Genomic DNA, 14,929 nt, shown 5'->3' on the forward strand with positions numbered 1-14,929 from the left:
TGATCAAAATTGGTGTTTGAATCAATTTTTCATGGCTTTCATTACTAAATTTAAAACAAGCTTGTTGGTTTCAATTTAAGTGGTCACATTCTAGCTGTATTTTGAGACACAAATGGCAAGAAAAATTGTTATTTTTTAGAAGAAAAGCCAATTTTAGTGACCTTACTGTCAGTGGTGATTATTTATACTTCCACAAAGTTGAATTTGCTATACAGTCACATAATTTGATCTTTGCTCTTCCTATCAAGTGTTCACCCAACACATCTGTCAATAAGCCACATTTTTCAAGGACACTTTTTTCATTCACCCCTAATGAAATATTACATGCACATGAGCCATAGAGATGTTAACTTTCTTGTCTTCATCAGTGTGCAAAAGGCGAGCATTTAGACCAACTGTTTTCAGTTTGTGCACTGATAGACAGCTTTTCAAATGAAAAGCTCCGTCTGTCCTTTGATGCAAAGCATTTTTGATGTTAGAAGGCTTTGACTAGACCCAGTGTAATCACATCTCCAAAAACATTATACCTTTCTTTTTTCATAAACATTCTTCGGGTTTCCCAAATAACCAAATTTGAATTGAGATGCTGGCCTCTTCTGCTCTGTCACTCCAGTTCCCTTCTGCTTTCTGTACCCAGCAGGACACTGGAACAGCTCACCCAGGCTGTCAGTTATCTTTGAGCAGAGCCATGGTAAATATCCTGCATTGATTAAGAAGATTTGCATAGGCAGAGCAGGACTCGAGGCAAAGAGCTGAATGCTAACCAACATCCACAAAGTCACAGGCCCAAAATAGCATCTCGCCCTGCAGCTGCAGTGGTATTCTGCCATAAGTAGGCAAAGAAACGTAATCAGACTGCTGGCTTTGTGTTGGAAGTGGCCTGGAAGTTGCCAAGCCATGCCACATTTGCCAGAACACTTATTTTGTACTGCTGTAGATCAGTGATTCTTCAATTACAGGAACTTTTCTGTCCCTTAAAACGGTTTTAATTTTTCAGTTATTTGTTCCTTGCTTTTAAGAATATCTGAATATCTAGAATATCTCGACCAGTTTTTGACCAGTGTTAATTTAGTGTTCATATACTAATATAGCATTTATTAATGTTTTGAATTAGATTTATATTTAATATTTTCAGTTTAATTTCATGTTCCTATTTTCATGTATGAATGTAATTTTAGTCCTTTAACTTAAACCTACTTTAACATTCAGCATTCCTGAAGTTTTTGCTGAACTATACATTTTCATTTAGTATTATATTATACTGTATAGAGACCCTAAAATGACATTGATTTTAATGTTTTAGATTATTCAACTCGAGGTTTAGATTTGATCATTTTAATTTAGAAACAGACTGGCACTACTGTAATGTTACCCCATCCCTGTCTTAATTTTAAAGTCTGGTTTCAAGCCACTTACTGTGTGAACAGCTATTTCAAATAATTTTATTCTGAATGAAATCCTAAAAATCCAGGGATTTTTCTTTTTTGTATTATTACTCCTGCAGATAACCCGCTTTTGATAAAGTCCAGTCTTTGGTAACAGTAAAAATGAGTTTATCTCAGAAGGCCTGCTGTCCACAACAATCGAAGGGTCAGAACCACAGAGCTATAAGCTCTCTCTCTCTATACCTGGTTATGAAAGGAAAATAAAATCTATAAATGTATCTATTGTGTATATATATTATGTTTTCTTAAAAGGTTCGGAAGGATCGCGTCAGAGACTTAGCCTATAATCAACGGGAAGGGGGGGTACTCTAAGTTTGGGCCATTCCCGAGCTCGGAGCCCTTCCCCGGACATCATGCCAAATCCGCATTCCATACCTCAACTAATAAAATGTGGGTGTGAACTCGTGAAACAATGGGGTTCAAAATTCTCAGACTACTACAGTGGAAACTATTACTTCTGTTTTATATTTATGTTTATATTTTTATCATTCTAACATACATCAACAACAAATTGTCGGAATTAGATTTTGTTTCTTTGTATGTGCATATATTTTACATTTCAGCAATTCCTTTTTTTTATTTTTTATTTTTTATTTTTTATTTGTCATTTTCAATTTTGTTAACATTTTGACCCAGAGATCTCTGTTCATTTTCCCTGACTTTTATTTGTACATGCATGCTCTTTTTTCCTCATAGCTGCAGTCAGTCCACTCTGATTCCCGTGAATTCACAGACTATTACTGAAGCTCAAGGGTGAAGATACAAGGCTGTCCATAATGACCTTTACCTTGTCAAGGTAGAATAATCAGATTTCACTCTTTGCCTCAACAGCCAACCCAAGCATCTCACTAAAACGCAATACACAGCAGAGCTGCTCATTTTCACCAGGCCAGACGAATAACAGGTCCAAAGGGCCCTGTCATCTAACACTCTATAGTCCTCATCCTGTACAGCTACTGTATGAAGTCAGCTATTATTCAGTATGAAGTGCAAGAAAGCCATAGACTTTAGTCAGAGCAGACACCATATTTAGTCCGACATCAACAGAAGTGAAGCTGTGAGAGATGAAGGTCAGTCCAATATGTTGTACTGTTGTGTACGTGGAAGTTTATCGTTCAGTCGATAAAACTGAAATGTCTTTTCACAAGTTTTCATTGGGCATAACATTTCAGAAAATATGAGTTATGAAAATGGTATAATGTACTAAACTTATGTCCCTCTCAGCTTCATTTTAAATTGCTAGTCAATATACACATATATTGCAATAGATTTTCTGCTTAATTTTTTGTCATGTTTATTTACTTATTCTTAAACGTGTATATCGTTTTAGTCCATTTTATTTCATTAGTTAAACTAAATGAAAGTGAGAAATGTTGTCATTTGGCAGAAGAGTGCAAATAAAAAGTGATGAATGTAATCTGGGTCATATTATCTAAAAAAAAATTTACAATGATTTTTAGTAATTTTCTACCAGTTAAGAATCTGTTCAGTTTAGATGCCTATGTTTGTTGTTGAAATTAGAATTGTGGCTGTTGGTCACCTTTTGAAATAATTACATGGTAACAGACCCCACGTAGACTTAAAAAATAATAATAATTAAACAGATACGTATTATTTGTACAACAAAAACATTGTTCTTTATTTAATGTGCAATTTCCTTAAGACTGAAAATAAATTGAACGGATTTAACCAGGTTTGCTTATCTGTCAGAAACCATGAAGCATTTCACTCTCGGCTTTGAGAAGAGTGAAGAAACAAGCTTATCTTCCAGGAGTTCAATATTAAGTTCCCGTCACTGTCAGACTGGGCGTGAGAGAGGGAGGGGAAAAGATTGGGCTCTTCAGCACAGATGAACGTTAAAGGCTTATATGGCCACCGAAAGACATTCTCACATTGTTAATATGTGGATTAGTCCATTTTCTCATTCCCAACAGAAGTATCCATATATAAGTATAAAATGGCATAATGCAGCAGCTCTCCATAGCATTCTCAGCCTGTGTCAACACTGAGCTCGTGTTTTTGTGGAAAAGGATATGAAGAGTGGCTTCTGAGCTATTCAATGCTTCTGACTGATTTGGGGATCTGTACGTATCTGTGCATTAGTAAGCATGACAGACTACATATTCAAGGCGGCCATTGTATCAGTAACATTTTCATACCGAAAATCAACCGTGGGTTCTGTTCGGAGCGGTTTATGAGATTAAATGCTGTCATTCAAGGGGGAAACCTGAAATAATTTCACATTTTCTCCACAATCAGTCAATTATGTTTCTCATTGCTTTCTGCATCTGTGATATCCTCCTGCTCTTTCAGTCACGCAGATGAGTTGTTTGCCACACTAAATATAAATTCAATGAATAATTTTAGAGCGATATTCCACACCCCGCCGGTATGAAGTGCCACCTCTGGCCAGCCTGATGTGCATTCGAATGGATTTTTGCACCATTTTCATACCAAAACTGGGGGAGAAAAAGAAGCAGCTCTTTTTTTTTCCCAACAAAGTCCACCAAGACTATTCAGGGAAAGCATTTTATTATTCTGTCAAACCCAATCATATTTATGACCTTGCGCTTTCACATAGGAGAGTGCTTTCCATTGCTCTCTGTGTTATTTAAAAGTTCATAAACCTGGTCTACGACAGTACTTATTTTGCCCCACATTCTAATCTGCTCCTAATAAAGACATGCCAAGCAGAGGGTGTGAAAAACGAGCTCACCGCGGCGGTTGGCATGAGTAAGGGAGAGTGCTGGGGATAAATCAGAGCGGGAGACGTTGGAGAAACACAGATAATCTCAGAGTGCCGCTGTGTGTTTGGTCCTCTCCACTCAGCGCTAGTGATATACAACGATGGGAAATCCATGCAGACTCTCGAAACGGCGAGATGGAGGTGACTCGTATAAATGTTTGACGTGAGCAGTTTTTCAAAATAAAAGTTTGGAATTAACACCCGAGATGAGCTGTGCAAACTCATTCGCTGTCTGTCACCGGTGAATTTATGTTTATTGACAGGGAAGTAATGACACTGACTTATGAACAGGCTTCCATGAATTGTGTTCCTGCAGAGCTCCTTTGAAAGTTCTGTCATTTCTAAAATTGGCTAAATCTCAGACTCATTGCATATTCATTTATAAAAAATTTTGGCTAATTTGATTATGCTTTCAGCTGCTAATAAGAGCGTGGTACTCTCAGCTTCATTTAAAGGAATAAGTCTCCCAAAAATGAAAATCCTTTTATTATTCCACCCTCATCTTGTGCTAAATCCATATATTATTTATTAATTTGCATACAATTTTTAACGTACAGTATAACTTTATTTATTTTTTGAAAACAAACTTTGTATAGTTTAAATCATATGGAAAGTGTTTATGACTTTTTAGATAACCTTGCTGAAAATTAATTTATTAAAAAAAAAATTGTAAGTAATGAGAGTAAATAAACAATTAAGAGTGTGGGCCCTATTTTAACGATCTAAACGCACAGTGTAAAGTGCATGGCGCAGGTGCACTCAGGGTGTGTCCAAATCCACTTTTGCTATTTTAATGACGGAAAACACACACGTGTGTGTGTGTGTGTGTGTGTGTGCATGCATGTGAGTGTGTGTGCATTCATGTGAGTGTGTTTATTTATTTTTATTATATTATTTATTTTTCATTAATTTATATTTGAAGTTTTAATGGAAAATCCCCATTAATTTTTATATTTTGACCTTGTAATGAGCAATAAAATATTACAAAAATATTGACTTATTTCTTATTATTTTTGTTATTTTATTATTATTATTTTCAAACTCAGTTATCGGTTATTGGATATCGGTTATCGGTTTGTCAGAAAGATTGTTTTTTTTTAGGCCATCTTGGATGTTTTTGGTCATGCACCTTTTTTAAGTGTTTATGCAAGCATATTATTTTGTTGTAGCATTTTTTTCACACCACAGATTTTAGTTTTAAATTGGTTCGGAAAATGCATCTGGGCTTACAGTATATATTCCAAAAATTATCTAAATAAGCTCTTTTACATTATGGTGGTACAATCTAATGCATTCAAGTATCTGTCTATTCTCCCTGTTTGTGTGTTCCACTGTATTGTAGACCACGGATGACATGGTCTCTTCGGCTGAATGCTCCAGTGATGACGAGGACTTTGCTGAGTGCGAAGGACATGCAGGTGGGCTAGGTCAGTTGAATTTTGCTTGCCTCTATGTGGTGGCCTTTCGTTTGCAACTGAGGATCAGATCCTCAAAGCATCGCCTCCCCCCATGGATAGAAAAAGTGTAACTTCCTGTCCAATCCAACCCATGTACACCAATACAGAGATATGGATATGCACTAGTAGGATATCTTAAGAAACAATCTAAACAAAACAGAAATAGGCATGGAATTCTAATGCTTAGTCCATTCAGTAGCCTTGAATCAGAGCCAATCTCAAATCATTCTCCTCAAACTTTTGTTACGAGCTACACTTGGCCATGGGGTTTTCCGAAGTGGTTAACATGGTCACACTGATTACTAATTTTGTCCCCAGTGCCTATTATGAGAGCATACGTACAAAATTAGTACAGAAAAGTGACATGTTCTCTGCATTGATGCTTCAAAATGTATCATACTGAGGTTTTTATGCCATGTGATAGTGGATTGCATTTTGGCACATGATACATTTTGAGATTTCTCTTGAACTTTGCTTTCAGCCTTATAGTAGAGTGATATCTATCAGATTAATTGCTGTTGAAGCAGTCTTTGCGATTCCTTTCTGTTTCCTCATTTCAATAGGTTTGATTTAAGTTAACTTGTTGTAATAGAGAACAGATATCATCGAATTTCTGTGTACCAATTTTTGTCTTGTGTCGTTATGCTTATTTTTAACGATATAATTTTGCCTCAGTGTGAACAAGTTGTTCTGCTAATATTTCCAACCCAAATATGAAAAATACAGTTTAGTGATAATAAAAAAAAGATTGATAGTGAGAAAGAGAAAGATTTGAGAGAAGTTGGGTATTGACTTTTTCATATATATATATATATACATAATTGTAGCTTTGAGAAAATAGTCTGTCATGTCTTTTGTGAAAAAGACAATTTTTTTTTGATTGCAGTTATAGATAATTGAAATTTAATTCCTTTGCAAATCAGGATTCCAGTCAGAGAGGTCAAACGAATCTTGTTATAATTTGAGTTAAACTCTACCACTTACAATAATTGGGTGTTTCTTCAACTTAAGGCACTTTCATATCCTAGGGGTTGATTTTTATTAAAATAAAGGTCACGCTAAAACATATTACTAGTCTTGGAAAGTTTTAACAATTTATTTTAAATCTGTTTTACACTATTCCCAGATGTTCAATCTTAAAAAGATTAATCATGTTAAAATGATTCAATATTAGTTTCATTTATTAATCTAAACAGAGCAGAATAATAATAAACATCTAAATAAGATTTTTTTTTCTCTCTTATTTATATAAATTTAAATATATAATTCTAAATGTTACATGGTAAAAAAAAATCTAAATGTTGTATGGTTTAAATTTTAAAATTTTTATTTTTATTTTTTTTTTTCACCTCAAAATGCTATGAAATGCATTACATTATATGAAAGGTGGTGTTTTAGAAAAATGTATAATTTGGTTACAAATGACTATAAATAAACAAGCAAAAGAATGAAAAGTGTGTTTTCCACCAAGTCCACAAAGCCAGATGTTCCCCTAGTCGAACAATCACCCAATTATACATTTTCCATGTTGGAAAAGCAAACCAGCACATAAAAAGAAGAACAATGTGCAATCATATTATTTCCAGAGGCCAAAGCCATTTCATAGCCTGTAATGAGCACACTACTTTTATCGCAAAAATGTGCAACATGTTTATTGTGCTGTTGGATGAAAATGTTTACATTTAAGTTTTCAGATTATCTGCTTTGTTCGCCTCAACCTGTTCTGACCCTCTGCAATTCTCTCAAATGTCAATGCCAATTTCTTCCAAATGACATTCATCAGTTTAGCGGTTTGAGAACAATATCCATCTTTCTGAAATCTTTATGTCCTCATAAAGAAAGCTATTGGCAGGGTCCCAATCATCCAGTCACGTTTACACAGAAATTCATGCCATTCTAACCTCTACATCAGTTGATATGTAGCTGCATGAGACATTACCGCTGCAAGGGTTTGGCCTCATATTCAGAGAGTTTTCTGTAGCGCATGCGTGGGGTATCTCCCCTTGAATTGTCCTCTTAATTTCATGAGCTTGTTCGTGGTCAGTGTTATTTTTGGTGAAGTCCTCATCTATTTCCCAGCTATCCAAAAGCATCATTCCTGTCATCTCGCCTCATCTTGTTCCGCATGATATTTTGGTGTTGAAATCGATTTTTCCTTCATTTTTCTCAAGCATCTGCACCATCTGGGCTTGACCTTGAACATTGCCATTTTGATTAGCGAAGCAAATAACAGGCAACAAAATCTTTTCTTGCCATCCAAGGAGTTTTTTGAGCTCAGGTATTGATGTAATCTTAAGAAAGTTGTGTTTTAGAATGACCAACATCCTTGAATGCCCCTCACTTCCTCCTCACATGACTGAGCCTGTCTGCATACGAAGTCTTTTTCTTTTTTTTTTTTAATGCAGATGGCATAGAAAGAGTTTTATTGCCACAAACCGTGCGCTTCAATAAAAAAAAGCGTTCACGCTTTCTCAAGCAGTCATTTGTGGCATGTAATATTGCAGCTGCTAGTCAGAGCCGTTTTCCAGACTAATCTCTCATTATTCAGTGCATGGCATCATTTTTTATCTCCATGCATATCCTCACCATCAGACTAACCTGAGTGCTGTACTGTACTGTATGAGCCAGTTTTAACAAAGCATCATATTCAAGCTTATGGTTGCAAAGATTTCCGCTACATTTCCTGTACCAAATCGTGTTCCTGTCTATCAACTTGTCTTGATGTGTTGTCACGTGATTCTGTTCTCTGTTTGTAAAAATGGTTGGGTTTTCCCCTTTATCCCCTATCTGGAATTCCCTGGAGGGCTTGTATTGATTAATGATACGCTTCCAATTTGTTCCGTACAGCAGTTCTGCTGTATTATTCTCAAATATTTTCTCTGCACACAGATCTCATTATTTTAAAGTCCATGCTTGCATGCAAACCAAAAAAGTTATGTTTCTGTCATGTAAAGTTGCGGATATATTTTCTGAAAGTTCTAAATATTTTGTTTATTCTGAAACACTGCTAAACTGAAACACTGCTAAACGGGGGTCATTTTAAATTATTTGGTATTTCCTTTTGAACAAGACAAAAGGTGAAATGAATTTGGAATTGAGGGCAAAAAGCCTCATGAGACCTAATTATCCGTTTGACGGACGCATCTCTCACTCTTATAGTTTTTGGTACTGTTTGATTATTCAGTAAAGGGTCACTACAATGTATTTATGTTAAAGTTGCATTACAGATTCTTGTTAGCATTTAGCGTAATACTGATCAGTTCTAAAGGGCAAAGTTCTACATCTTTCCAGAAGACCTTTTGCTATTGAGACTTTTGATGGAATGCTGTAATTACGAATAATCAATCAGGAATTAACAAGCTCCAGTTTAGCTTTGCAGTGATAGAAATGTGTATATTTCTAAAAAAAAAAAAAAAAAAAAAACAGCTTGGCACAAACCAGATGCGAATGTATTAGGAATGAGATGGGTCATTCCTGTAATGCAATACCTTTTCAGCTCTGTAAAATTGTAATTAAAAAATAATAAGAAAAAATAAACAGGATGCCTAACAGTTACTACTTACAGCTTGAGGGCGTTTAAAGCTTTTTAATCATCTTGTAAAATTACTGATTTATGTAATTGTATGTTTTAGAGTGAGACTAAAACAACAATCAGTTAAGATAAGTAAAAAAAAAAATTAGTGGATCCATATTTATTGATTGCGACATTGCTATGACTAACACCGACTAATATGATTCCCATTTAGAAAAGTTTTCAAAGAGTTTCATCCATTGAAATATTACAATTAAACATGCCCTGCCATTCAAAAAGTTGGGGACAGTTTATATTTATATATATATATATATATATATATATATATATATTAGAAATAAATTAATACTTAATACTTTTAATCAGCAAATATGACAGTGAAGACAATTCTAATGTTACAAAAGATTTCTAAATGCTGTTCTTTTAAACTTTCTATTCAGAATCAGTCAGAAGAAAATGTATCACAACAGTTTCCACAAAAATATTATCAACATTGTATAATAATAATAATAAGAAAGGTTTCTTGAGCACCCATTTAACTGCATAGTAAGAATGACTAAAGAAACATTTAGTCATTCTTTGCTCACCTTCATGTTGTTTAAAAGCAGTATTAAACACAATATCGTTTCTGTAGGCCTATTAAACAGATACAAATGTGAGACATTATAACTAAATATGGCTTATGTGCAGTATATGTGTGAAATGCTGCCTTTGTAAAACAGTAAAACTAGTGTACTAGGACTCATTACTCGTCCTTTTATGAACACCAGATGGCATTATATGCTGTACTCATGATTTTAGATTCACACAATACTAAGAAATTCCCAAAAGATGCATACATAATGAGCTGGATTTTAATTTATTCACCTGATTCAAGCAAATATCTACTTTTTAAGAGTAATTGTAGCTTGTTTTGTCATGCTGATTAGACAGGGGTGAGCGTCTTTTTAGACTCAAAAGCAATTAGATGCTGTTGGAAGGCAGGAAATGAATAAAGAGCGGTAAAACAAAGGGAAGAATGGTCCAGATTAGAGAGCCAGTATTGCTTGGCCCCATCCTGTGCCAAGAGAGAGGGAGTTGCTTTTATCACAGGCCTGCAGGTGGCCATTCAGCATTGGAGCTCCTGTTTAATTACCTGTCCATAGTGCGACCAGAGATAAGACCACCAGACACCCGACATTGAGATACACCTCTTCTGTTAGAAGAGTTTTGAATAGTTTCACTCTGCAAATATTGATTGATGCCTCCCTTATGTGTTTGCATTCTAATGAGACGCCTTGCTGTACAGTACACTCTTGTCAGGTGCCATCGGTCAGTTTTATTTAAATAATGTGTTGATGCACATTGTAGCATTATTAACAGACTGTATGTAACAAGTCAATCTGGCAATGTACTAAAAAACATTTGCAGCCTTGAACACTGAAGGACTGTTTTATATATTATATTAAGAATCTCATAACGTCATTAATCACTGCTTAGTAGCCATTGTGTGGCTTTGTTGCATTAAATTATTTTTGAGAGGAATTTATTTGTTATTTTCTGTTAGAAGGGAAAATATAGATTTTAGATGATTAGATTTTGTTCTAATTTAGCATTTCATAATTTAATACTGTTTGCCCTAAAGCTTTCAGAGAGTTTATTTCTATTTTTCTATAGAAGTCGTCTATTTTGAGCCCTCCTGTGGAATTCCTCAATCAATACTCTGCTGCTTTTGAACCAAAGTCTGTGGGTACCGACTATGATTATGGATCTTTCGTTATGAGATTTAATGACCTTACCGGTATAAAAACAAGGAATCTGCTCTGTATATTCCAGTAGTGTGCTGCAAATGCGAACATCCAAACATCTGTGACCTACAGGCCCTGGTTTAAAGGCTTCTTTGACCTCACTTAACCTTCGATGTGTGTTTTGACCCTCAGCTTGCTGTGTTGTTTGTCTACTCTCCCTAAATGCAACTTACTTTACGCATGCGACATCTTGCAGTAAAAAAAAAAAAAAAAAAAAAAACACCTAACACATTTTCAGCCAATTTTCCTCTCTCTTTGACATACATCCAGACTGCACGCCTGTTATATGTTTAAGACTAACAATGACAGATATATTTGTCTTTGGGTCACATGACAGAGGATGCAGTTGTCTGTTAAACTGTCCCTCTCGATTGTGTCTGTTTTATAGTTTGTGCATCTGGTTGTAGCGTGTGAAAATTAGAATTGCTTTGTTCTTCCGTCTCTGGGAATTTTGTCTTTTTAGTTTACACACTCAAATCAATTTCATTTTTTGTTGGTTACCATTTTTTGGCTAGCTGAATTTTGGGGTTCAAAATTAGTGTTGAAATTTTAACTAGATGTGAACATCAAATCACAGTTGTCATTCATTTGATGACGTGTTTTGATTGTTGGTCTTCTTTTTTAGATTTGGAACTAATTCAGTGAAAATTCCATGTGCCTGCAGGGATAAATCATTGAAATCGTTTTAAAATGACAAGAATCAGATCAGGAACAAAACTGCACAACCTCTAATGCAAAAACAACCCAATTTGATTTTTAAAATTAAAACATTATTCATCAAAATGCACATGATGGTCAGTGAAGAGGTTCCATATCTTGATACACTTCTTTTTTTTTCCTTTTTTTTTCAAATTCTGAGAGTTGATCTTGATGAAAAATTGACGTTTTAAAGACTGTTTCCAAACTGCATGGCGAAGAAGTTGCAGTTTAGGGTTTGTCAGATTGTCAGTGTTAGATTTTTGTTCTTTTTTCGTAGATGGGCATGTATATGCTCATTGTTTGTATATCCCCATCCCTTCCTTACAGCCAAAAACGTTAATGCTGCCCGACCGCTTCGTACTGCCTATACATGGACATGGCAACTGACTTACACAATCACCCCCATCATCATCTCCTATGTAGTATGTTCATAGGTCCAGTTCCCTTGTCACAACCCTCTCCCCCCTTCCTCCCCCCTCTAGCTATGGTAAACTATGTAGTCATCCATTCACTCAAACCTAAAGATTAAAACCAATTTAAGCAAAAAGTTGAATTACTAGAATGTAGATATTTATTGAACAAAAAAATGCTATATAAATCAAAGGCTCAAATATGTACAGTTTTTGTAAGAAAACTGGATTATTTATCAAAGTAACAACAAAAGAGAATACTGGTGAAGTTTATTTTTCATGTTATGTGGTGTGGATGTATGTGTTGTTGCCTCCCTGTACTCTCTCTCATGTGGGAAACTAAAATATATATATCTAATTAGAAACATGATGACAGTCGTTTTGTTTTCACAAAGAAAAAACCTGTCCAAGAACATTCTTACACAACTTTCTTTTGTACGTTTTTTTTTCTTCATGCCAAAATCATGCGGGGCAATTTTGTTGATGTAAGTTGACAAAAAATTATTATATGCTTATGTGTTTGTTTATAATATATTTGCTTGTGTAAATTCTTAATATAATGAGATCGAGAAGTTCTGATCTCGATTTGCTAAATTATAATGTTGATATTTATATTGCCTGTTTGTCAGTACTGTATTGTGTGCTATTATGACTTTATTGAGAACTTCTGGTATTTGGCTTTGTTTATTTTTTGTTATTATTACAGTCTGCCTCTTTAAGTTCTTTTAATTTTGAATTGTATTTTTATGCAAGTTCTTAAACCTGATGGCAGTTTTATCTTACATTTGCAATGACAGTCTGAATATCTAGCAGGTAAAAAGTAGAAACAGTTTCTTTCTGAATGGTGACACATTACTTATACTTGAAGAACTGAGGATCTTAGGATGTACTGTAGCATTTTAACATACAGAAAGCAGCATTCAATGTATTCTTTATTACTTAGATTTAGTTATTACTTTTTAGATTTAGTTGTTTCTTATTACTTTGATTAATGTCTAGCCCTTTGATAACCAATCAAATTCAATAGATAATAAAATAAAACAATTCAGCTGTTATTGCATTATGGAGATAGTAGCTGCCATTAAGAAGGCTTTCTAAAGTCAATCAAAAGGCAAGAGTCAGTGCACTGCTGGGGAGCCGCATCTTACATCACACGTGTGTGTGTGTGTGTGTGTGTGTTTGTGTATGTGTAGAGAGAGAGAGAGATGTTTTCCTACAAAAATATACAAGCTGTTGACATTGTTTCACTTATAAAACAGATGAAACCGTCATGAGGTGAGACTTCACCTTGTGGCTTATATAATGATTTTCTTATATGTACTACGTTGTTTTCTTCTGACACTTATTTTTAGATTATGAGACTTCATGGCAGTAGGAAAGGATTGATTGATACATTTGTAAATGATGCAAAATATTATTCCAAAAAATGTAAATATTTTTACAGTAAGGTTGCAACTCAGTAAGTTAAAAAAACTCATTAATTTCTTTTATATTAGTTCATGTTGAAATGCATGAGCTGATTTTAACAAATGCAAAGCTCATGTTATTTGTTCAAGCACTATTTTTGTAAAGAATTATCCAGAAAGCAATTAATTCAAAAGCTCACGAACCAGCTCACCCACAAAGTCTGTCTAGTCCTTTGATGCCGATTTATACTTGTTATGATCGATATTGTTTCGCTTTGCCTTTTATTTTTGATGTTATTTATTTATTTTGTACATTCTGCTAGTAATCTGTTAGTGTTTTTTTTTTGTTTTTGCAGCTAGTTTTTCGACACTAAACATGCCTCGTGTCTGTGTTCAATTGTAGGACAGGTGAATTAGTTTCCCAGTAACTTGTAAAGATCCCTTAGAGCTCCCCTCTGTAGCCACTCGTACACCCTCCATTCCCCTTCCCCCAACCCTCCGCCCCCACCTAACCATTATTGAGACCACCAAAGAGTCCCTGTCCATGGCCACTGAGGCAGGGGTACCTTGCTTGTCGGACCGAGGCAGCGATGATTGTGATGATGATGATGGCTTGATGATATCTGGGTATGGCTCTGGGGAAGCATACGACTCTAACCTGCCCCCTACTGATGATGAAGATTTTTACACCACCTTCTCCTTGGTAACAGATAAGACCTTGTCTTCGTCGACCTTTGAAGGTGGCTACAAAGCTCACGCGCCTAAGTGGGGATCCAAGGACTTTAGACCTAACAAAGTCTCCGATTCTGGTAGGACTACTACCACGTCTTTTTCCCCCAAGCTGAGCCGCTCCACAACCACGTCCACGCCACCCAAACTGCCCGCGGGCAAAATGAATCACAGGGAGCTAAAGCCCCAGCCCGACATAGTCTTGCTTCCATTGCCCACTTCCTATGAGGTAGACAACACAAAGCTGAAGAGCCCATTAATAACCTCCCCCATGTTCCGTAATGTACCCACAGCAATCCCCACGGAGCCGGGCATCAGACGGGTTCGGGGGCCTCCGAGGTGGTCCGTGAATCTAGCAGCACCAGGAATGGTCGTCGGATAATTGCCGCTTGCCGCTTTGTGCATCCTAATTCTGCTGTACGCCATGTATAAGTACAGAAAACAGGGACGAGGGATCCTACCAAGTGGATGAGACCAGGAATTATATAACCAACTCGGCGCAGAGCAATGGAGCAGTCATGAAGGACAAGCAGCAGAGTGCGAAAAGCGGCAACAAGAAACAGAAAAACAAGGACAAGGAGTACTACGTGTGAGTCCGAAAGTCGCCCGTCGCTTTGACAGAACTTTGAGCTGTTGGACACTGCGCGAGAGGGGGAAGAGGCCGAACCCGGCACTGTGAAGGCGAGAAGGCGAACTCTGATGCGAACTGTACCATAAA

The 14,929-nt window shown here is 35.9% G+C and overlaps 1 pseudogene; it reads left to right on the forward strand.

Annotated features, from left to right (window-relative positions):
• LOC113078306 (neurexin-3a-beta-like) overlaps positions 1 to 14,851 on the forward strand; it is a 39,301-nt pseudogene extending 24,450 nt beyond the window's left edge.
• The last annotated feature ends 78 nt before the right edge of the window (positions 14,852 to 14,929 follow it).

The sequence above is a fragment of the Carassius auratus genome, unplaced genomic scaffold (genome assembly GCF_003368295.1).
Source record: "Carassius auratus strain Wakin unplaced genomic scaffold, ASM336829v1 scaf_tig00025197, whole genome shotgun sequence".
In the NCBI taxonomy this organism is placed as follows: domain Eukaryota; kingdom Metazoa; phylum Chordata; class Actinopteri; order Cypriniformes; family Cyprinidae; genus Carassius; species Carassius auratus.